The sequence below is a fragment of the Psammomys obesus genome, unplaced genomic scaffold, assembly GCF_907164565.1.
Source record: "Psammomys obesus unplaced genomic scaffold, mPsaObe1.curated_primary_1811, whole genome shotgun sequence".
In the NCBI taxonomy this organism is placed as follows: domain Eukaryota; kingdom Metazoa; phylum Chordata; class Mammalia; order Rodentia; family Muridae; genus Psammomys; species Psammomys obesus.
In genome coordinates this window covers 2,095,073-2,120,883 of record NW_026596064.1, presented here as the reverse complement: position 1 = coordinate 2,120,883, position 25,811 = coordinate 2,095,073, and the positions used below count along the sequence as shown (strand labels likewise).

At 42.0% G+C, this 25,811-nt stretch overlaps 1 protein-coding gene across 5 annotated transcripts in view; it reads right to left on the bottom strand.

Moving 5' to 3' along the window:
* Map3k13 (mitogen-activated protein kinase kinase kinase 13) overlaps positions 1 to 20,859 on the bottom strand; it is a 146,046-nt gene extending 125,187 nt beyond the window's left edge. The window contains exons 1-3 of one of the 5 annotated variants that reach the window (XM_055624878.1): positions 20,781 to 20,859; positions 19,296 to 19,419; positions 6,396 to 6,571 (exon numbers count right to left, since the gene is read on the bottom strand). The gene's annotated coding sequence lies outside the window, so the exon portion shown is untranslated. Of the gene's footprint in view, positions 1 to 6,395; positions 12,762 to 19,295; positions 19,420 to 20,780 lie in introns of those variants that run through there. The other 4 variants (XM_055624879.1, XM_055624882.1, XM_055624883.1 and 1 more) reach the window with 4 other exon arrangements.
* Between the last annotated feature and the right edge of the window lie 4,952 nt (positions 20,860 to 25,811).

Genomic DNA, 25,811 nt, shown 5'->3' with positions numbered 1-25,811 from the left:
ATCACTCTGGCCCACTGTAATTGTTTTTGAAGCAGGGTCTCACAGTCTAAGCTGGCCTTCCACCCCTTCTGGAGGTAGGAATGCCCTCGACTCCGAGTCCTCTAGTCTCTGACTCCTGAGTGTACTTCACCCCATTGGATGTGGCGGAGCCAGGGCCTCACACCTGCTGGACAGCTACTCTACCAACTGAATTCCATCTCCTTCCCTGCTATAAGTTCTCACAGGGAAATTTTGGGAGTGTTAGCATGTTAAACAGGCTGCTATTTAAGGCCTAAGCTTCTCTCCTGGGACCTAATACACAAGGCTGAAAGTCGAAATGGAGTCAAGCAAGCTAAAGTTCAACCCAGCAAAGTTGAAACTGAGCCATTTCTCTGACTTTCTGAAGAATCAGGATCTGAGATAAGAGCCAAACTACCCAAGTCGGTCAGTTATAACTGGCAGGATTATAGTTTCTTCCACATCAGTCCCTACACCCCCTGGGTAAAAAAGCAATCCTGATACAAATCTGATTTTTCTGTTCTTCCATCTCCTGCCCCATCTTTCAAAGAAATCAACCTTGTCACTACCTCCCTACCCCCCTTGAGACAGAGTTCCTCTGTGTAGCCTTGGCTGTCCTGGAACTCTCTCTATAGACCAGACTGGCCTTAAACTCACAGAGATCTGCTTGCCTGCCTCTGCCTCTTGAATGCTAGGATTAAAAGTGTGCACCACCAACACCCGGCTACCCTGTGGCTACTTTCTTCAAGCCCTTTTCTGTCTCTAAAACTTGTGCTCAGGTACTCAGAACACATTCTATTTTATGGAATGAAATGTCCAGACTTTACATTGTTGTGACTATGTACTCTCCAAGCATGATGTCACACTAACTGCAGGGCTTACTTGAAGGCCAGCTGTCTTTCTGGCCAGGTCCTGTGTCTCCTGCTCCTTCTGCCTCTAGTTTACTGAAGAACAGTGAATGGGATACGAACATCACAAGCATGTAGAACTCTGATCTTCCTAACAAAGGTAAGATTTAAAAAGTAACAGCTGGGACAGAGATTTTTAAAAAAAAGGAGGGGGGGAGAAATCAAATAATTTTCTCTGATTTCTCACCTCCACTTCTATTCCCCTATTCTCAATTACTTAGCAAAATAAAATTTGAAATATAAAATTTATAATTCGTTCCTAAAATCCTTGACCTCTTCAGTTGGCAAACATTTTGTATGTTAATGAGCTAGCCATGAGCTGATAACCTAGGAAACTCAATGGGAGCCCTCCACTACAAAGACAAGCAAAATTAGACACTGGGAGGACACAGGGGCTTACAGTTACATAAAGCAACACGGCAATCAATCATAGCTGGGTAGTGAAGGGTCATAAACCCAAAGGTACGTTGGGATAGCCCATGGAAATTCCTGGAGAGCAGATGCTCTTGCCCTCCCCATGTGCCCTTGCTCTGTTTCCATCTTTACCTGCTAGTTCCTTTATAGTCACCCACACCCGTGTCCCTGGCTCTGTGTGATTTAGCCAGTCGACTGAATCAGAAGAGAAATTGGTGGCAACAGCAACTTGGAGCAACTTGAGCAACCTGGAGCCGGCAGTTGCATGTGAAGTATAAGAGGTTAGTCTCTGTGAGCTAAAAGCTCAGCCCCAAGCCCAAATCTAAACACAGGCAACTTTCACACAGGTGTGAAAAACATTTTATTTCCCCCCGACACATGCCCTCTCCCTGGGCCAGCCCAGCTATGCTCAGCTGAGAGTCATATGTAGCTCAGAGTGTAATGCACATCTGAAGGCTCACCCATCTGGTGGGACTATTTGGATGGCATAGCCACAGCCAGCATGCACCTGACACATTCCTGACAGTGTACATGCATGGCAGGCCCGTATGGCAGGAAGTATGAAATAGTTTCTTCCTTGTGGGACAGGGAAAAGAGGAAAGTATGTCAAGGGGGTTTGAGTGACTGTTTCTATCAAGCCTGGCTTGGAAGTGTCAACAGAATCTGGGAGTTTTGAATGTCTGGAAAGTGCTAAGCACAGAGTACCAAAGGGCCTGCAGTACCAAGACAGACACAGGAGGGACAAGAAGCCCTTACAAGTTCCTGAAAAGAAAGTTCTCCAACTGGGAAATTACATACATGCACAGTCCAGAGAATACACATCCATAAAAGGCTTGAGAGGTTCCAAACCTATCTAGGCTGACAGGTAAAGGTTCTTCCTGTACAAAGCTAATCCGTAGAATGGCTGGGAAAGGAGCCTGTTACTCTCTTCTCTTGGTATGTCTCATGGGAAACAAATACAGGAGGAAATGTCATAGGAACCACAGAAATCAAACCTAGCCAGGCATGGCAGCTTCTTTCTGTAAATTCAACATGTGGGCAGTCTGATGCAGGAATACTGCCCTAAATATGAAGCCAGCCTAGGCTACAGAGTACGATCTTGTGGAAAATGAAACTAATAAAACAAATCACCCAGAGATCCATAAAAGTTGAAGAAGTCAGAGAAAGAATGAAAGAAGCTGCATTAAAGAGATGCAAGGCACTACAAGAAACAACACAATTAGCCAATGAAATCATAGAGGTGATGCAGGAACAAGATGAGAATACAAACAAAGTGACAGAAATTACTTAAAAGAACCAAGCAAGGGGCTGGAGAGATGGCTCAGTGGTTAAGAGCACTGTCTGTTCATCCAAAGGACTCAGGTTCAATTCCCAGCACCCACATGGCAGCTCCCAACTGTCTATAACCCCAGTTCCAAGGGATCTGACACCTTCACACTAATGCACATACAATAAAACTAAATTAAAAAAAAAAGGAACCAAGCAAAAATACACAAGCGGAGAACACAGAAACTGAGTTGAAAAATTCAACATTTTTTCAACATCACATTTGATCAAATCACTCAGCAAACTTGAGAACAGACCATTTAAGATCATGAACTAGAAGAGACAGAAAGAAAATGACTTCAGAAAAGTGACACTTGAGGGACTGAGATGCCATCAAGGTGGCCAAACACACACACTTACAAGAGTCACAAGTTAAATACAAATACCTTATGTCAAGAGAAAAGTCAATATGTCACATACACAACAGGTCCTAAACACTGTCAGTGGCTTTCTCTAAAGAAGTACAATAGATAAGAGGCACTGGAAAGATAAATTCAAAAATTTATAAGATATACCACCCAAAACCTCCGTATAGGAATGAAAAAAAAAAAAAAAAACTAGATAAAACCTATATAAGATGAAACTGTTGAGGCTGGTCTGGTGCTATGTATTCAAATGCTAAATACTGGCCACCAAGAGCTGGTTGCTATCCAGACAAACCACATTCTCACATACACTAAATGGATGTTGGATAAACCTTGCTTCCCAATTTAAAGTTGGTTGGTTAATAAAAGTAACTAGAAGCCTCTAACTGGGCAGAAGAGAAGTAGGTGGAACTTAAACGTTCCCGGGCTTGGAATGAGATAGGGATCAGGAGGTGGAAGAGAGGAGCAGAAGAGGAAGCCAGAGAGACAGAAGTTGCCATGGGGCAGTAAGGACCATGAGCAGGTGGTCATGAGGGCTTGCTTGCCTGATGCAACAGAAGCAGCCCAGGCAGGAACCATAATGGGAAATTTCTTGGGGCATATAGCTGGGAAAAAGCAAAATAACTTAGAGGGTTGATATCTGCCCAGTTATGGTGCTTTGAAGCTGTTTTAATAAATTGCTAGGTCTCTGTCTCCATTTTTTGGGAACTAGCTGAGGTAGAGAAGCCTTCTGGAGTTGAATATTCCCGACTCCAGAAAGCAGGTACAAGAGAGGAAGCAAGTGACTCAGGGAGAAGATATCATGCTGGAGACATGAAGGGAGTCCCTCCAGCGTTGCACAGAGTGACAGCATGGCCTTCTCTCAGTAGGACACTAGGTTGAAGAGGCAAAGGAAGAAGCATTAGTAGGCAACAATGAGGAAGGAGGATTGACTCTGATGCATTCAGAGTGGAGGCAGCAGGTCTTGCTAAAACATCAGATTGTAGAGGACTAGGGCATATGGGATTCTGTTAGCGGGTTGGGGAAACTGAAGAACATTTTGATAGGAGCAAAAATTAGGAGTTCAAATTTGAATGTGTTCAAAGTTTGAGATGCATATTAGACAGGGTAGAGAATCTACCTCATCAGTCACTGTCCTTCCCTGGAAATGTCCTTTAGTTAGCGTTCAGTACATCTTACCTTTGGGTTCTCCTCTGACTGTTCATCCTAGTGTTTCTGTGTAGCTGAATGCACAAGTTTAGGGTGTAGAGGAGAGGTACAGACTGGAGACAAAACAAGGTAAGTCGGAATTATAGAACCATTAAAGCAGATGAAATCATCAAGAGAAAGGATTATAGATTTTTAAGAGATGGAGACAGAGAAAGGCAAAGGGAGAACAAGTACACACAGGATTGAGTTCTAGGGCACCCCAGCATACAGAGGTCAAGGAATTAAGAAGGAAGCAACAAACACTAAGAATGAATAGTCAGAGGAGAACCCAAAAGTAAGACATCCCAAAGGCCAACTAAAGGTTGTTTCCGGGGAAGGGTAATGGCTGACAAGGTCACTTCTATACACATTACTGAGTGGTCACAGACCCAATTTAGTACAGATTTATCAAACCTGAAATAACTTTAATATTTTAGGAGCTATTCTCATGAAGAATAGATATTGGGCAAAAAAATATTATCTGGTTTTAGAGTATATCAATACTTCTGTCAGCTGTCATATAAATATATACATACATTTAAGATCTTTTATCTACAACAGTTTAACACGAATTTATTATGTATGTGTGACCATGCCACAGAATGCACCTAGGAGTCAGATGTCAGTTTGCAGGAGTAGGTGCTCTTCCTGTGTGGGTCCCAGGGATCAGCAAGGTCCTTTACCTGCTGACCCATTTCAAAGGCTCTTTTTTATTACTAAAGCTTTTCTTTCTCTTTCTTTTTCTTTCTTTCTTTCTTTCTTTCTTTCTTTCTTTCTTTCTTTCTTTCTTTCTTTCTTTCTTTCTTTCTTTCTTTTTCTTTCTTTCTTTCTTTCTTTCTTTTTTTTTTTTTTCTGATACGGGGTTTCTCTGTGTAGCCTTGGTTGTCCTGGACTCACTTTGTAGATCAGACTGGCAGATCAAACTCACAGAGATCTACCTGCCTCTGCCTCTCAGAGTGCTGGGATTACAGGCATGTGCCACTGCACCTGCCTTATTTCAAAAGCTCTTACTCTAGAATATTTCTTAAAATATTAGTCTAAAGGTTATTAATAGATTGTAAGATAAAAAGAAAGTTTTAGCTATACTTATTTGGAGAAAGCTAATATATACCGTAATTTCCCCAAAAAAGAAAAAAAGAATGCAATGTTATAAAGTTACATCATCACAGAGCCCTTCTAGGTTAGCATCCTTTCTTTCTGCTGGGTATTCTGAGTTAACATCATTTGGAAGACACTGAGTTAAATTTTGTCCTTACTATATGTCAAAACTTATGTCAGCAAAGCCAGTGCGGGGTATTTTCTTTCTGCTACTTCAACAGTTTTACTGAAACTGCTCTACATTACTTATGCTAGAATGTATGATATTCTTTATTATTTTTAAACTGAAGCATCTGCCTGTCCTCAGGCTTTATTAGTAACCAAACGAAGATACTACATCTCTTCAAAACTGAATAGAAAGCTGTCAAATAGTAGGATGTCTCAACTAAGACTTTTAAAGGAGTTTCATACAAACTATTGGCAACATATCATATTGTTAATGCTTTTAGCCAAGTTTCCCTATGTGTGCTGCTCATTTCAGTGATTAAAAATTTTGTGATATTCACATTTTAGCTCTTATATGTTTTCCTTGAAATGTAGGGCATACCTTTATATTCTGGACAGTCCCATATTTCTTCTCTCATTACTCTAGGAGGCCCCTGGTTCCTATTTCAATTATGAAAAATTATACAGTATAGAAAACCTTGGCTTCAAAGGGTACCATTTATCTTCATATCAAAGACAGGAAAGTGCAAGGTGAAAAAGAAAACCTCACAATACATTGTACTATTAATTACTCAGCTAAATAGTATTGCCTTTTTCCTCAAAACATCAGCTTTGTTAAGGAAGTATAGCCTGCAGTCCATTTCTTTGTCCCTCACTATCTCTGCCTGTGGCTCCCACCATTATCACATTCAGTTTAAAATGGCAAAAAGGACAAAAGAGTATTAGGAAAGTACTTACCATAAACAGAAAGGCCTGCACGGCAAGCGTAATGCTCTGCATTTGATGACTATATTCGTGACATAGTTCTGGAAACCTAACTCACCTCCTTTCTCTTCTCCTCCTCCTCAGTTCAGTTACCAACATGTAAAAGCCTACACAATGTTGCCAATTACCCTCCTCAAAAAGCAGGCAGGCACAGCTTCTGGACTCTCACCTTCCTCATGGCTGGAACAGAAGGAGCTGGAGTGGTCCATGTGCTTGTTAATACCTTTGGCAAATGACTTTCCAAAACATCCAGTCACCCAGTTTGCATCAACTCCAGAAATGTTTAGACATGACAGCAGCAACAGCAGCTGGTTCTGGTAACCGCCAGCTCTCAGATGCAGCAAGCTGTGATGATGAACAGACCCGCAGAGATTTAACACAGGAAAGTTTTTCCAGAAGAGCAATTTCAAACTTCCGTCTAGGCAAGTAGGTTTTCAGGGTTCTGGACTCAAATATCTGTGACCTGTCCCATGGTACCAGTAAGGTCATACCTGAGGAAGTTAACTTTCAATGGCTCCAGTGTAAGACCTGACTGCTGCCACTGTGTAGGACCTTCTGCATATAAGCATTATCCAGTTTAAAATTACACTCTTTGTTTTGTTCTCTGTATATGTCTTCCCAACACTGTACTACAGCTACTTCGAGTATTTTTTTTTTTTTAGAATAAAGCAGAATATGAATTTAACTCATTCTTCACAGTAATTTTCTAAAACAAGAACTTCAGTTTTGGGCACAGATCTATACATACCTATTAGTACAGGTTAAATTCACCTGTTTAATAAACATGTTCTAGTGTCTCATATGTGTTCCTGTTCAGTCCTGGGAAAAATACTAGTGAAGAGGATGTCAATATGAGATGAATACATACAGAAGAGAGCAGAGAACTGGAATGGAGATGTTATGCAATTAAAATATGATGGTTGGAAAAAGCCCCACTCAACGACCCCAAGTACATGAAGATGAGTGATTAATTCACATTGGCATTGAAGACAAGAGCATTCACAAGCAAGGAGTCTCAAATACAGAGGCCCTAAAGCTTCAGAAGAAAGTTCCAGCATTTCTAGAGAAGAGTGTGCCGGGGCCGGTGTCCTACTTACTTGTCCTGCTGCTGTGATGAAGAACCTAATAAAAACAACCTAAGAAAAGAGGAACTTATGGCTCACAGTTCAAGAGTGCAGTCCACTGTGCCAAGGTAGTCAAGACATCAGGTGCTCAAGCGCAGCTCATCACGCTGTGTCACAGTCAGGAAGAACAAGGTGATGAAAGCTGGTACTCTGCCTGTTTTCTTCTTTCTGAAGTCCAGGATGCAAGCCTATGGAATGGAGCTGCCCATCGCATGGGTCCTTCTACCTCAGATAACCTCAACAAGATGACCCCTGACAGGTGTGCCCAGAGGCTTGTTTCCTAGGAGGTTCTAGACACTATCAGGTTGATGATCAACATCAACATGAACCACAACTCCATCCTTTGCAACTTGACACCCAAACACATCAATGTGAAGCCAAGGACCTTTCATCCCTTCTTTCCAGAATTTTATGAGCATCTGTTTAAATTTTTATTATATTTCCTTATTTACTTATTACACACACACACACACACACACACACACACACACACACACACACCAACACACACAGAGTTCAGAGGACAAGGTGCAGGAATCAGTTCTCTCCTTCCACACTTTGGTCTTGGGGATCAAACTCAGGTCAAAAGAGAAAGCAATACTTTCTGAGTATTTTCCTGCCAGCCCACATGACCATCTTACAGTGCAAAAATATGTTCAGTACAACTCTGAAAGTCCCCACAGTCTTTAATAATTCCAATACTGTTCAAAAGTCCAAAGTCTTATTTGAGATTTGAGGCAATCTCTTGACTTGAGTGCCTAGAAAATAAAAAGCAAGTTACACAGTTCCAACACAAAATGACATGAGTAACCATTCCTCCTCTGAAAGGGAGGAGTGGAGTCACAGCAAGGAGTAATCACGCCAAAAGCAAGCATAAACCCAACAGAGAGAACACTCAGCTTGCAGCACCACGGCTGGCATTCTGGGCTTGTGATGTGATCTTCCAGGCTCCAAAGGGATTAGGCAGCCCCATCCTTCCAGGCATGCTGCCCTAGACACACACAACTCCTTGAGTCAGCTTCCCTTCATGCGTGCAGCTGTCTTTGCTGGATGGCCCACAGTTCTGACATCAACATTATAGCTTAAGACTTCACAGTCATGACTTCATGCAGTGGCCCCGCAGGCCTCTTGCGGGGACTCTGGCCTTGTCACACTTCCTGGCTCCAGCTGCTGTCTTAAGATGTGGAACAAAAATCCACAACCTCCTCAATCTTACATCTTCCACTGATTTCAAAACTAGTACCAGGTGGACAACAATGCCAGGTTCTAGCTCAAGACATAGCTGGCTCCCTCGACAACAGCTACAGCAGCTTCTGAGTGCTGACTTCAAGGACCTCTTCAAGGCAAATGCTTCCAAGGAATCAAGAACACATTCAGTTTAGGCTTTCTTCCTTTGACTGTGTGTGTATCCTGATCAAATGGAGAATCTGATGAGATTTTGCTTTCAGGGCCTTTCCTACTGTCCAGTGCAACACAGGTTTCTCTTCAATGATCTGGTTAACAGTTACAGCTGCTTTCCCAGCACCAGCCTGATTGCTATCCTGTCTTCAGATTTTTTTTTTCTCTGCCAAACAAATTAGTCTACTCCCTTTAAATTCTACTTGACTTGGTACATGGAGGTATTACACCTTTAATCCCAGCACTTGGGAGGTAGTAGCTGGTGGATATCTGAGTTCGAGGCCAGCCTGGGCTCTGTTACACAGAGAAACCCTGTCTCAAAAACAAAACAAAACAAAAACAAACAAGCGAACAAACAAAAATTCTACTTAACTTAATTTAGCCAGATCCCACTTCATAACTGAGTCCTTGTTCTCCTCTGAAGCCATGACTTCATTTCTCTTATCATTTCCAGAAGCATTAAATTCTGCTTACAATAGTCAAGGGTTTTTCTTGCCAAAGTTCTAAATTCTTCCACATTCTTCCCACAAACTAGTTTCAAGGGCCTTTGAGCAATGTGTTCAAGTTAATCCCAACAAAGGCCCCACTTCTTGGGATCAATTTTCTGTTACTATACCTGCTGCTGTGATGAAGACCCTGATAAAAGCAACTTAAGGAAGGAGGAATTTATTTTGGCTCACAGTTCAAGAGTGCAGTCCATTGTGCCAGGGTAGTCAAGGCATCAGGAGCTTGAGAGCAGCTGGTCACACACTGTGTCCACAGTCAGGAAGAACAGGGTGATGAATGTTGACTCTTTGCTTTCTTTCCATGAAGTCCAGCATGCAAGCCCAGGGAATAAAGCTGCCCATAGGGTGGGTTCTCCCAGCTCAGATAACCTCACCAAGATGACCCCTGACAGATGTGCCCAGAGGCTTCTTTCCTAGGAGGTCCTAGATGCTATCAAGTTGACAATCTACACTGGCCATCTCAAGTTGTCTGCTATAAGATGAACAACAAAAAATTAAGGGGTAGTGGTGGCCAATCAGGCAAGGCTCTGAGAGACTATGATAAGGTTATAGGTTTATATGTGGAATGAGATGTTACTGAGAAGTTAAATGAGCCAGAAGTCACTATACTTAAGTACCTAGGTGACGAGTAGTAGATGTGGGAAGAACTGGTTAACAGAAGCTTACTGAGTCTCTACCACCTGCTAGGCCTCCCCAGCATTGGGCACAGTAATCAATAAAACATACACCAGGTTTTGGCTTCATCAAGACCAGTCTGCTGGGTAGGTACGATCATCACATGAGTAAGTAAGCAAATGATAATGGTGTTTGAAGAAAACTAGGTAAACAGTGATAGAGGAGACATGTCTAGTCTAGTCTGAGGAGTGAAAGGTGTCCTTTATGAAAGAATATTTAAGCTGGGCATGGTGGCACACACCTTTGATCCCAGCACTCAGGGAAATAGAGGCAGGTGGATCTCTGTGAGTTTGAGGCCAGCCTGGTCTACAAAGTGAGTTCAGGACAGCCAAGGTTACACAGGAAAACCCTGTCTCAATAAAACAAAAGAAAGAAAGAATATTTGGAGATATATTGGTACTATGAATTCGATAAACAGGGTTAGGATGCTGTATTATTTACTTTTCTGTTGCTGTAATCAAAAGCAACTTTTAAAAGAAAGAGTTTATTTAAGCTTATAGTTCCAAAGTGGTAAGAGTTCATCATGGTGTGTGTGTGGGAGGGGCATGGCAGCAGGGCAGGGAAATAAAAGAGCTCATCTCAACCACTAGTACAAAGCAGAGAGCAACCTGAAAGTAAAGAGGGGACCTCAGGCTCTCAAATGCTTCCCCGTGACATACTTCCTCCAGCAAGGCTGCACCTCCTAAAGAGTGCTTGAGATGATGGGGGACAGTCCTTATTCAAACTGCCAGAGACACGAGAACTAGAACATCACTGCAGCTGTTGTCTAACGGCCTAACAGTTTGGGCTGAATTCTAAAGGCAATAAAACATCAAGAATTTAAATCAGGGGACCAAAAAGATTACAACTACTTTTTTTTTTTTCTTTAAAGATTCCTCTAAAAGTGGTGAGATCAGAGGAGGGAAGAGTAAATATGGAAAACTAATCAAGTGACTTTTACAGAAGTTCAGGGAAACCTGATAATGGAGTAAGGATGCAGGATCAGATCTGAAAGAGGTAGTCTAAGGGTATTTAGAAGACAGAAAAGAAAGGTGGTAGCAGATTACATTCACAAGAGCTGATGACATAGACAAAGATATCCACGTAGTGTTTGCGCTTTTTCACAGGTAGCTAGTATTTCCTACATGTGAGGTCATAAAGATCAATGTGAGTTTCTGGTTTAGGGGAGGTTGAAGGAACAACAAAAAGTCAATTACAGACAGTGACAGGTCTTTACATCACAGCTGCCAACTGTCAGACTTCTAACAGCCTCAACTCTCAAAGTCTGTGCAATCTGTTCTGTCTCCACCAATGCAAGAAGCTTGGTCATGACTAGGAACCAAGTACCTAGTGTCCATATTTTATATTTCTCAACATTTACATCACTAGGATTATATACACTTATGCAATTTGTGTAAGGAGAAAATCAACACTTTGCACAGCTTTCTGCTAAATTTAAACAAACAATTCCAAGGCACCAAGTATTTCAGTGCAGTAGAGAAACAAGGCTGCAGAGATGGTTCAGTAGGTAAAATGCTTGGTATGAGGACTTGAGTTCAGATTCTCAACACCCACATAAAAGCTGGGTGGTACACACACGGCCACATATACACAGTACACACACAAACACATACTAAAAGAAATAACAACCTCCTCACCCATGAATTAAGCTGTATGACCTCTGGAGGAAAGCACTCCCTACTATCCTGGAGCACTGGAACACTCCCCCTCTGATAACCAGTGATGTCCTCAAAGAAGCAGGTATCTGTTTTTTACAGGAAACAACTGAATAAGCTAAATACAGTGAGATTTATCTTAGCTCATTAACCTAAAGGTGAATTCTGTTACTCAGAGGAAGGAAAACGACTGACATTTTCTCTATAGAAAGCACCAAACTCCTGAGTCCTAAAAGATAAAAGAAATAAAATAGCACAGGGAGCTAAGGAGTAAGCTTAGTCAGTAAGCTGCTTTGCAAAAATGAGAATCTGAGTTTGATCCTCAGAATCCATATTTGAAGGGGGGGAAGCCAGACATTTTGGTATGGGTCTTATAATCTCAGAGGTGGAAAGGTAGAAATAGGCAGATCCTGGGGCTCACAGGCCAGCCAGCCTAGTCTACTTGGCCACTGGCCAGTTCCGGACAAATGTGAGTCTATATCAAACAAACAAACAAACAAACGAAAGATGATGTACATAAAGAACAGCACATGAGGCACTAACCAGACACAGACACAAAAATGCACGCTCACACACACCACACATACACTCACACATGCTCACACACACACTCACACAATCACTCACACATGCTCACATATATACTTTCATACACTCACACTCCCACATACAAATACACTCCCATACATGCTTACACATTCATTTACATACTCTCACACACATACTCGAAAACACACATGCTCACACACTTGCCTACAAAATAAATAAAATAAAATTCTAAAAGTAAAGCATCTAGCATAGTTTTTCTAATATGTCAAAATTGAACCAATCATTACATGTTCTAAGTGTCAGAATAAACAGGCTACCTGGCTTTCTCCCTTTTTTAAAAAATGAAACATAAAACATTTCAACTAAACCAAATATCACTAGCATTAACTATTAATTCCTTGCTCACAGTATAAAGGGAAATGAAATGATGAGTTTCCAGGGAAATAAAATGTGCACCAAGGCACTAGAACTAAAGTTACACTTTGAAAACTATGACAACACACAAGAAAAACTACTTAATTACCAACTGCACACATTTCTACATATAAAAACAGAAACAAGTGAATAATGTGTAATTAATAAAAAAAATAATAAAAAAACAAAACAAAACAAAAAAGCAGAAACAATATTTACTCTTACTATGTGACAGACACTGGAAACACCTTGCTCTACATTCTTGCATTTGAACAACGGTTTAAATGAAGGTTCAGAGAGATGAGCTGACTTCCCCAGTTACAGAGCTAGTAAAAGACGGTGGTGGAGCAAGAGCCATAAACTTTTAGGGCTCCTCTCTCGAGACCACAGTCTCTGAGAGTGTAATCTAACGTCTAGCATGTGCACATACCCTATCTCCCCTCACCGCACACAATGCAGCAAATTGGACCTAGGGCTTTGTACATGTTAAGCACATAGTTTTCTAACCTCATAGTTTTTATAAGAAAACTACTTAATCCTCACTTTCACATTATTGATTCAAATTTTTAGTAAGTTATAACAAAAGGCACAGTGAAAAACGCATATCAAGGTCGTGATTCTCCAGGAATAAAGGTCACAGGACATAATACGTTCTGGAAAATACCATTCGGTTCTTGTCTATCATAACATAAGAAACATGAAGGACCCTGGCGGCTAACGAAATTGAAGGAGAAGAAAGAGACATAACACTGTACTAGTGGGTTACAGCTCCTTTGACATTTGCTTGTGTGGGGGTTTCATGCAGAGCTTCAGTGCAGATGACATGAAGCTTCTGAAGAGCCTCTACATCTCGAAGTCACTCACATTCAACTCTTGAATGCATAAGGATGAATCAAGGTCTTCCAAATCTTGGTACCTGATGCTTAAAAACAGAACAAAAATCGACTAGCCAGCCTAAAAGTTTGTAGAGGCGGAACAATTAGTCAAATACCACGTGAGAAAATCAAGAAAGGTCTTAGAAATAGCTACACGCACATGTTCACTGCTTACTCTCACTGGCTACTGTTATCCGCTATACACTGCAGCAGAATTGTAAGGTCCCACAGATCTACTTACAGGCTGAACTCAGATACAATGCTTTAACGATACCTTTTTGAATCTCTGATTGACAGCCAAGGTATGAGATGCTCCTAAGAAAACTCCAATCTTTAAGGGCAAAGTAAAAATGTTCATTAGAAAAGAAGGCATAAAATCAAATTGATTTTGCAGAGCAGGAAAGAAATGGGGGGGTTGAATGCTTTCTGTGTATGTGCCCCAGTAAGTCCAGGCTGGTCTCAAACTCTGACCCTCCTGTCTTAACCTATTAATGTAGGATGACAGGCATGCACCACACCTAGCTGAGGGAAAGTTTACACATACACACAGACACACACATATACACACAAGGAGGAAAATAACAAAGTCTCCAAAGGGGAAAATTCAGAATATTTTTCAAGTCCCAAATGGAAAGCATATATTAAAAATATTATAAGCATGTACAACGCAACTGAAGAAAAGTTACAGCTATCTGAAATTCCAGCTAAGTCAATAACTACAAATGGACTATATCCCTATGGGGAACAGAAGGGCATATGCTCTGTCCCTTCTTAGATCTTTCTCAAGTGGGCTTTTTGTAAGAGCTCATTTAATTCTTGAATGTATTTATTTGTGTGTGCACATGTGTGGATGTGCACACGTGTGTGGGCAGGTGCATGTGTGTGGGCTGATGTGCGCCTCCATCAACACAGGGTATCAGATCCCTTGGAGCTGGGTCTGCACTTCCAGCTGTCTGCCAGATGTAGGGTTTGTTACATGGATGCTGGGATCCAGATTCTGGTCCCTATAACTGACTAAGTCATTTGACCACTGAGCCACCTCCCCACTCTCTGAAAAAGATTTTTAATTTCAATGACTATCGATTACATTATAACTGCCTTTTTAAAAATTTTGTTTTAGCTTTCATGTGCCTGTTTTCTTTGTTCCCAAGAAAACTACAAGCTTTTAAAAACTGTCGAGTCTTGGGCTGGAGAGATGGCTCAGAGGATAAAAGCACTCACTGCTCTTCTGAAGGTCCTGGGTTCAGTTCCCAGCACCCACACGGCAGCTCACAGCTGTCTGATGCTGTCTTCTGGTGTGCAGATGTACAAGCAGACAAAGTACCATATACATAACTAACTAAAAACACTGCAGCATCTGGGAAGATGTGCAATCATCAAGACCTGAACTCATGTAAAGGCCCCACATGATACCACATCTGTAACCTTAGTTAGTACCAAGAGTGTGAACAGGAGGATCCTGGGGGCTTACTGGCCAGCCAGCCTAGTCCAAACTGTGAGCGCCAGGTTCAGTGAGAGATCCTGTCTGAAAAAATAAGGTGAGAAGAGATTGAGGAGCACAGCCAGACTTCAACCTCTGCTGCACACATGCACGCACACACACACACACACACACACACACTGACCTATTACTAGTTAAACATAGGAATGGGATGCCTGTATAATAAATCAGTTTACTATGCCATAGTAAAAGCGTTTAGGATTTGAAAGGGATCTTCAAAATAACCTCCCACACAAGGCAAGCCCCTCTGCCACATTCCTGACACTCAGGCTCACTTCTATGATCCTAGGACCCCGGAGCTCCATGCTTCTCAAACACAGACCATCCCACCCCTGACTGGTCCTATCTCTTCTTTCACTCAGAATTAATTCTGGATTCCAAGTGGACAGAGAAAAAATGTATCTCCTAAGTTCCCTCAGCTCTTCCAGGACCTTTTAGTTTATGGAAAATAAAACAAAACAAAAAAACAAAGTCCTAGTTCTCCTAAGCTACCTCATCAGGGTATTCCTTTATGTAAGCAAAACAATAAAAAACAAAATCACAAAGTTCTCACATACCTTAAAGTATATCTAAGTAAATCAGTTTTGTATATTAATGCTTTATAGGCTAACAAGGTCTACTTAGTTGTGGTCATGCACAACTGAAATGGCAAAAAAAAAGGCATAAAAGCCTACTTTAATCAAAATGAAAAAACAATACATTGAACTTTTTTTTCTTTCCCTTTTCTGATACCACAAACAAAATCTTAGAAAATCCTCATTAACTGTTTACTCTCTGAGCCATCCCCTGACCCAGTCCAAAAGTTTATTAAAGCATAAAGTTCGTATTCTCAGGATTTGCTACATTCCTGTCATTTGAACCTTTGGAATAACCCTAAAACTTCTAAAATTCTTTAAGCAACTCTCAAAATCATGAATTAGCCCAGCACAGGCCTGAGTCTGAGGCCTTAAAATGGCTGACTTTTAATAACTTCCTATCTGGAATTCTGGCTTTGAAGGGGGGTTAAGGGTAGAGAAGAGAGAGAGGGAGAGAGAAAGAGATGCAGATAGACACTAAATAGATAGGCTAATGTTTCCTTCTCCATTCTATTTTCTTTCCAGGAACTGTTTATGTTCATGTTCATCTCCTTTATTTCTATATCATCTTTAGCACTTAGCATCTTGACTCGGGGAAGCAATCTAAATTCAGTGGTGGTCTTTTTTTTTCCCCCTCCTTTAGCAAAACATAACTACCACTCCAGCTGTGATCATGATTATGAGGGCTGGTGAGACACATTAAGATCCTATAGGAGATGGGAATGAATGATTGGATTCTGTTTAACTGAGGTGGGAAGGCCCGCCCACTACAGGCGGCACTCCTCCCTAAGCTGGGGACGTATAAGTGAGGAAAGCTGATCACTGGGCTGCATGCAGTCACTGCTCCATTCCCACTGTGGATGGAATATGGCCAGCTGCTCCAAGCTCCTGATGCCTTCATTTCTTCACCATCACAGACCATAACCAGGACCAGAAAGCTAGAATAAAACCTTTCTCCTTTAAGATGCTTCTGTTACTTATCACCAACAGGGAAAAAAAAAAGTTAGGTCAAGACAATAGTGATTAATCCTAAAAACCATAAGGGAAAAAAGCAGCCCTTAAAAGAGACTACTATAAGCAAAATACAAAATAGTATGCTAATAACAGTATAAACCACATGCTTAAGGAGCACAGGCTATTCTTTCAGAGGCCCTGGGTTCAATTCCCAGAACCCACATGGCGGCTCACAACCATCCAGAACTCCAGTCCAAATGGATATGCGGCCCTCTTCTGGCCTCTGCGGGCAATTCATGAACATGGTACAGATATACACACAGAAAAAAACAAAAGACCCATACACATAAAAATAGATAAATCTTAAAACAATACAAAGCAAAAACAAACAAGCAAACAGCTCTTCAGGAGGCTGAGAACAGAGTGAGAACAAGGTAGCTTGTTCTAACACTTTAAATAAGTAAAATCCCAGCCAGAGCTGGTTGTGGACCTCAGTAATACAAGCCCAGGCTCAGCACCAACGATCCCCAAGATCGACCACAGCTCCACACATAAACAAAACCTTCAAATATCCAACAAATTAAAACCTGTCCAATTGCATAAAACCATGACCCAGTGGTTTCACACACACCAGTGGTTTCTCACACACACATGCGGTGTGTATAGTCTGTTCTTAAACCAAGTTTCATTAATAAAGCATCTTCACATTCTTGAAAATCTCCCCTAGTCACAGCATAAGGCGCCTAATGCTATCATTCTAAATGTCCCACAATAAGAGTTTGAAAAGACAGAGGATCTGGAGAAATAAAAGTCAGCAGACATTTTTGCTGACTCCAGGACAAATCAGCCAACTCAAAGCAGTACAGGATAAAACTACCCATATGCAGGGCTCTGAATTTTCTTTCTGGCTTACTGATTTATTCTGAGAGAGAACAAGTCATTCTCAGAAATGTGTTAAAAGAGTTCTAAACATCATGAAGAAAGGGGAGCAGCTGCGGAAGTGGCTCAGTGGTTAGGAGCACTGGGTGCTCTTCTAGAGGACCCAAGTTCAAATCCCAGCACTCACATGGTGGCTCACAATGTCATTAATACTATACTCCCAGGGGATCCGACATCTTTTCTGGCCTCCAGGCACATATATGTAGGATACGAATATTCATGCAGAAAATACATACACACACATTATAAAGTTTAAAAATTTAAGAGAAAACAAAGTGAAACGGTAACTGTAAGATTAAAGAGTCCAGCATCCCAGGGCACAGTACAGTACTAGCCTAGCATAATGCTAGTTCTGCAAGAGTGCTGGGCACCTAAATGAAACAATCCCATCCCATTCAGTGACGGTGAGCCGCTCAGAAGACCCATGGTAAAGAACAGAAACTACCCTGCAAGCAGAGGTCTGAGCAGCCATTTCACTTGGTCAAGTCATAGACATTCCATGCACTGTCCATGAGCACTGAATTCAGCAGCATGAATTTCTATTAACAATCTAATGTGAAAGCTTAAAGCCTTCATAACGTAACCAAACCCTCCTTGCAGCTCTGAAAAAGGAATAGAGCACTGTATAACTCTCCTAACAGTGCTGTGATAAAGATAGTCCTAAAGGGTAACGATGGGATTCTGTGTTTAATAAACTGGTCATAGCTTTGCTGTTCGTTTGTTTCAGAGTATTCTGAAAATACATGCCTACGAGAAAAAAAAAAAAAAAAGTGAAGCTGGCAGAAAGTGTAAAGAAAATACCTAAGTTTTCTCCCTCCTTCATACAACTAGTCTATGATCTTTGTTCAGGTGTGAAGAAACCTTGTACATGTGTATGTATGTTCGTGTGTGTATGTGTGTGTGTTTGTGTAGAGCACAAGTGAAAACATGCTGCACACACAGTTCTCTAGTGCTTTTCTCAGTTAATGACAGATCTTGGGAGGTTCTGCCACACACTCACCTCTGGCTGCACTCCATTACTTACATTAGCTGTAGAGTGGAGCCAGTATGAAGATACTTAACCGAACCCCATTGCAGCATGTTTAACTCTAGTTGTCATTGCTGTTTTTCTCACACAATATTGTGACATATCATTACATGCATACATCTGTGTGCAAACACAATTATGTGTGAAAGATGAATTATTACAAGTAACACTTCTTAACAGAATTAAGCAAATGCAAACAAGAAACCAGCATATCTACAAAGGAAACAAGAAAATACCTTTAAATTAAATGTTTAGTGATTAAAAGATGCCAAACATTATCAGAGGTAGAAGCAGAGTAACGAATTAGGAGAATGGAAATAGAGGGAAAAAAAAGAAAAAAAAAAAAAAAGAAAGCAGGAGAGAGCAAGGAAGAGAGAAGGAAAAAAGAGGAAACTTTACATATTCCCTGAAACAAAAAGATAAATTACATAAATAAGGCTAAATAAAGCAAGATAAGAAAAAAAAGACATGGTTTCTCTTGCATAAGGCACAAAATGGACTTGCTCATTAGATGTGCGACATGAACGATTTCACAGGCAAGCTTGGATGCCGCATAATTAAGATGAGAATTTGAGCCTTTGTTTTAGCATAGTAGCCACAGGCTATTTCTATCAGACGAAGACATGTGGGGAAGAGGGTCTCCCAAAATGGAAGGTGGAGAAGTAAGCTTTCCACAGTACACCTGGTTTCTTCTCTTTCATTTCTGACCTCTGGCAGGGAAACAGTCAACTTCATACAAAGCATGCCTTGCCTTGGAAGATCCTGATTTTAAAAAAAGAGATTTAGCCCTAAGTTTTTCTACCTTCTTGAAACTTCTTTGACTCAACTAGGGCTATCCCAATACACCACCTAATATAAAACACAATCAGCAACTTACCTCTCCCAAAGTGTTAGGACTTGAATGCCACAACACAAATTGACTCATGTTTTGTCCGTTAATGCGCCAGGTTTCTCAACACGAAGTCCATTTCAGAGTCCACAGGTAGCAGGGTTCTGAAAAACTGAAAACCTCAGAAATGTCAATGCACACACCAAGATCACCCCTCGGATGCAGTTCATTATGGACGGAAGACACACCATATAGACTCTTAGGTACGAGGTTCTACCGCTCTGAACGAGGTTGAAGTGGCCAAGACTATACGAAAACAACAGTGCTGACCTAGAAGATCTCAAAATTTAAATGTTATTATATTTAAATATATTCTAGCATGGTGGCACAGAAACGACATATAGAAAGGGCGTGACTGGGATACTCGTACGGTCCAGGAATTGGGAAAAGAAGCTTTAAGTGTGAACAAACAAACTTCACTGCAAAAAGGTATTTACATGTTTACTCTTGGAGTTTTCAACGGACTTGAAGAAAAGCTTGGGTTTAAAATCTAACGATGCTTACTAGTTTCTTAGGTAAAACACAACCATGCAACAGAAATTCATGTTCCGCTAGCCCCATTCTATCCAATCGAATAACACATGTTGGGAACCTTTCAAGACCTGTCCTTTACTGGATAACCCGTGCAGAACCACCTCACTGTGGATGCATGTAGGTGGCGACTCTTGCACAGATCTGATTACACAGCACGACGTGTCCTATGCACTGTATCTCATTGGAGAACCCAAACAAGGTGGTTACAGTACTTGTTTGTGCGGGGTGCACGCTCACTCTTCATTACATTTAATGGCGCTTTTAACAAAAGAAACACTTTAATCTTCAAGGGTTTTTTTTTTGGGGGGGGGAAGGAAGGGCTACAATCGTTCCTTGTGTCTCTACACAGATACTTACAAAGTACTGCTTTATATTCGCTGTAATTCTCATTTGTCTTTCAAATGTTGTATGCCAATGTAAAACATCTTTAAGGGAAAGAAAGCTTACACTGCTGAAAAAAAGCCATTTCTGACATCAGCTCCTAGCGCCATGTGACAACGCCGGCTTATTATTCGATAGCCTCCCTGGCATCACACCCCAGTCCTTCCCAGAAAAGTCAGGGTAGCCGCGGGACGCCGGATAGGCGCCTTGTCCTCTCCACCAAGAGAAAAGGACCCATTTGCAGATTTCGCTAACTTTCAAACAAACCCGTCGGGATTTTCTTCTGCACCCGCATCGCAGGGCAGGGAGGGGGCGAGCGAAGTGCGCTCAGAGGCGGGATGCTGGCGCTGGGATGCCCTCGGCGGCCGCGCCCGTCCGGCTGGGTACAAACCCTTGGCGGCCGGCGGCTACCACTCCACTCGAGAGGCGCCTACAGAAGACCGGCGTCCCCCTCCTCCATCACGGGCCGGGGAGTGAGCCTAGCTGAGCGCGCCGCCGCTGCCCCGGAAGCCACGTCGCCAGCACACGCCAGCGCCGCCCGGTTCGTAGAAGACTTACTTCTTCAGGGTTCTCGGCCCCGAGCGGAGTCCGCGCGCCCGCAAGCCTTCCTCCCACGGCGCTCCTCTGACAGCGCTGGACACCCGCCCCAGCGCGCAGGCGCCGCCCCCGCCTCCACCACTTCCGCGTCTGACGTCACTTCCGACACAGCCCGCCCGGCCGCCCGGCCCGGGGCTTCTGAGGTTCTGGGCAGACTCTCTTTTCTGCAGAAGCTCTCCCGTGCTTAAACTCGCCGCCCCGATCCAAAGGAGCGGGGCGTCTGGACGAAGGCTACGGAGGTTTCCGACGTCTCTGCCGGGGTCGGCCTCTGAGACAGCGCTTGCTGGCTGCGACGCCGCCGGCTTCACTTATGAGGGTGTGGGTGTTAGTTCCGCGGGCGAGTTCCTTTACCTCTGTGAGCCTGACCCAACTGTGAAAACCGCTAGTACCCACAGCCGGGGGCTGTTGTGTTCCTCGAGATAATGCGTCATACTGCAATGAAGAGTAACCGGCTTTTTGTTTGTTTGTTTGTTTGTTTTTTGTCTAATGATAACGATATGCACTCTTGTTCTGCATAAGTGAGTGGCGGACTAAAACTACTTTTGTTCAGTGGTCAGCTGATGATACTGGCTGTCTTCGCCTTTGGAACCTGATATATCCTATATAGGAAGCAACTTGAAGTCTAATTGAAAACATCTGCTGAGTTACCGTGCTAAGTGTACGGAAGCTGGGAGTGGAGGGATGGAAGCGGGCGACAGACGGACGACGGCCCCCGCCTCAGGCCGTGCCCTGAATGAGTTGACATACTCATAAATAACTAGGTGTGCTTGTGTGTGTGGACAAACCTCATATTGACGCAGAAATGAGGGGAGCTGTCTTCGTTTTCTGACTGGTTGACTAGGAATAAATGACTGAGCGTGCAGTTCTGGAAGGCACGCAGACTCTGGACACAGCTTCATTTACTCCTTTGCAGTTCAGAAACGTCTCAAGTTGTACTTTAGAAAGATAACAAAGCTAGCTGGTGGTAGTGTTGAAATGTGGTGAGTGCTCTAAATAAGCCAGGAATCCCCACAGACCTGCAGAATAATTTTATTTCCAGTGCCATGTTTTATTAGAACAGTGACTTGTGTTGTTTTCGGAGACAAGGTCTCCCTGGGTAGCTCAGCCTGACCTCTTACCTGAACTCCCTAGCGTTAACAGCTCTTCCAGGCATGTGCAGCCATGCCTGCTTTAGACCATATGATATTTGTAATGCATTTTTTTAACTATAAGGATTCAGTAATTTTCCAGAAGGCACAAAGTTAGCCAGTGATAGTTCTAGAATTTGAGCCTCTTTTTAATTTCAATTATTATTCATACTGGAGACACAGGGACACTGGATATGCAAAGATGAATACAATGTACACTTGCTTAAGAGAGTTTCCTACCTAGTGAGGGAGGCAGACCTTTTAATGGATAAGTAGGTCAATGTTAGCATTATCATAGACACATCTTGTTCCGTCATTCAACCAATGGCACATCTTTTCCTCTGCTCCCAATAAGCCATAACTTGACTTTTAGAAATACAAGCTGATAATGTTTTCCTCAAAATTTAAACCATTAAACCCCAGACTTTTCAAAACTTTCAAGCAATTAAGATTTACACCCAGCTAATAGCTACAGGAGACCAGAGACTGAGCCATGGACTTTGTGTTGAAAGAGGATTCCTCTCTCCTTATTTGTTTGCCTCTTCAACTTTTTCTTCCTAGCCACTGTTTTTTGCAGTTACCATACCTTCTAGGAACAACAGGCCTGATTGGCAGTAATCTATATTGGACAGCTCACCCTCCGTGTCCACTGTTAGGGACTACTCACTGACCACTCAAGCCAGTAGACTCAGATTGGTGGAAGTTTTCTGAACTCTGATTAAAAGCTAACTGGTCAGGGTCATAATCTGGTCTGTTTCTAAGGCAGACTCTTGATAGGAAAAACTGTAACCAGGTAACCAGGTGTAGGAAGTAGGGGGAGGCCGATAAACATAAGTGTATTGTATCTAGGTAGATAGACAAAGCATTTTAAGCTGATTGGCTGGGATTTAGGGTAGGGCTGCTTTGGGGGCTTTCCAGCTTTCTGGGAGTAAGGATCATAACGGGATTTTTTTTTTTTTCTCAGTCTTTAACAGAGCATACATTATCTTTAACTCAAGTAGAACATGCATTTGTCATCTATTGTTTTATTCTAAGCAGCAAGTATTGAACAGAATTGTATCCTGGCCTCAGGCACATAGGGTCTGAGAACTTGCACTTTCACCTTCTACTCAAGATGGAGACTTAGAGGCAAAATGGCTTCTGATATGCTAACGCCAACAGCAGGTGTTAACAGAGGAGCCATAGTTATGCTAAGAACTAAAGTAGGTCTCAACAGAGGGGCTCTAGAGTTTAAGCAGGTTACAGCATTCACAATGACACAAGTATCTGTGGTGACAAGGTCGAACTCTAAAGCAGGAACACTCTCAGGAACCAGATTGTCTCCCACAGTGATAACAGCAGCAGCAACAACTTTCTACAACCTGGTTGTGGAACCAGAATTGAGATAACTACCAACCAAACCAAACCAAACTACTGGCTCAACCCAGATCACCTGTTCGGTCAGCTATTCATAAACTAACTTTTTCCTTGTCTCTTTTGTATGAAGTTGCAGTGTTCTTGTTAGCTCCTGGAAGACAGGCTCTCAGTCACTGGACCCATTTAGCTGTTCTTCCCAGCATGCCACTCAGATTAAATCTCCTTTTTTTTGACCTTTCACTCTTCTCATTGCTTTGGTTGGCATATGAAATGAGTGGCCAGTTCTAATGTTGGGACTCCGAGCCAGGCCTTTTTGCCTAAAGCCCTGGGAACAGTGTTTCTTATCATTGTCTATTATAATGAGGACATTTTGGCCTGAAGATACTACAGTTCCTAAAGTCCCTTCCTGTCACACTTGATCAAGGAAGAAAGCAATAGCTTATTTTCCTTTTTTTTTTAATACTATTTTAAAATAAAAATCAGATTATTCTCTTTTCATAGGCACAGAACTAAGTCTCATTCTCTGTCTCCTATGATGGTTGATTTTCTTTGTCAACTTGATTAAGTCACAGACGCTATTTATTTGATGAAACGTTATTTTAGATGTCTCTGTAAAATAATTTCTTAAATAGAAATAATATTTCCATCAGTTGATATTTAAATTGTTTAATTTTATGTGTGGGTGTTTTGTTTGTATGTCCATGCATCATGGGCAAGCCTGATGCCATGAAAAAGAGGCCAGAAGAAGGCCTCAAATCCTTTGAGACTGGAGTTACAGACAGTTGGGAGCTTCCGTGTGGGTGCTGGAAATCGAACCCTGGTCTTCCAGAAGAGCAGCCAGTGCTCTTAGCTGACAAGCCATCTCTCTAGCCCCAAGTAGTTGGTTTTGAGCAAAACATATGATACTCTACAACATGATGGTTAAGGTGGGTACCCTGAGGAAATGGGAGCTATGCCTCCAGGTGTCCATCTGCCTTTGGATTCGAGCTACAGGACCAACTCTCATGGGCCTCCAAGCTGCTGGTCTACCCTGGAGAGCTCAGGGTTGCCAGTGTACACAGCCATAGACCTTAAAGAAATTGCTTCACCTCTTCGGGCCTCAAGCTTTCTTTTTTAATCTTCCTGAACAAACACTGTGATTCTCTGTGTCATAGGAAAATGAGTAAAATTTACCACCAGATGACAGGAGGTAAAGTCAGTCTATCGTCCCCCATCTCTCCTTTGACCTACTGAACTATTACCTACAATGATAACATTTGCCCCAAAACTTAAGGAACTGATAGGTCTTAAACATTTGCCTAATAAGTAAAGGAGTAAATGAATTCCTGGAATAGTTCTGGGCTCTTCTGTCCACCTCTGGTGCCCTTTACCCTTTTACCTATTAAAATACTTTTTTTTTTTTTAAAGTATGGTAGGTATAGAATGGAAAGATGAGACAATAAAGAATTTGGAGAAGAATGGATAGAAAGCAATTACATCACCTTTGCTTGTTTTAAGACCTCATCTATATAGCCCCTAATGGCCTCAAACTCATGCTGATCCTCCTGCCTCAGCCTCCTGAGTACTGAGATTGCAGGCTTGAACCATCATGCCAAGTACCATTATCATACTGCATTCAGTAGAGCCAATGCCAAAACACCATAGTTTTGTGAGTGGACTTACTATAATCATCAAAATGGTCACATACTGATATTGTTGTTTTATTATATTCATATTTCTGGTGCATGCTTGAAAACTTACCTATGTAAAGTTAAAACAAGAATAATCATTAGTGATCCTTGAGTATTTTCCTTCCTTTCAATGAGACTGAATTGAAATTATCCCAAGGCATCTTGGGATTCTTGGCTTGAGAGAAAACAGATACTGCTTTCCAGTAGATAGAGATCCAGAGATGGGGAGAAAGAGCACCTCTGATCTTCCCATAGGTGAAGACCTGCGTCATCCAGCAGCGTTCACCACTCACCCTCCAGGCACTTTTCGCTCCAGGGCTTACCATGATTTCTTTGAAAGATTAACAAACCTGAGATGCCATTGTGAACTGAGGATACAAAGCTACAGTGAAAGCAACGTTCTTAAGCAAAGGGGTGACATGCAGATGGCGTGCAGTGCTTCTAAGAGGGATGATATCCTATAAAGTAGCACATTATAAGACAAATTAAGTAAATAATAGAAGGTTATGGAAGTTAACACCAATGATCAAAAGATTATCAAATAGTCAAGTAGTCAACAAACAGCAGCATGGTAGAACCTGCTTACTTGGCATATTACACGTCCACAAACTCAGAAAATTCAGAACCCATACATGTAGACAATTTTGTAGCATCAGGAAAAGAAAAATCAGTATTGCTACCACCTAGCTGTGTCCCTAGTCTCACAGTGTGAAACACTTACAGAGGAATGAATTGGTAGAAACATGGGTAGCCTGAAGCGGAAGTTTTTGTTTCTTTAAAAACTCCGTTACGTTATGTAAATATGTTTTTGTTTTAATCCTAGGTGTGTGAGGGGGGGG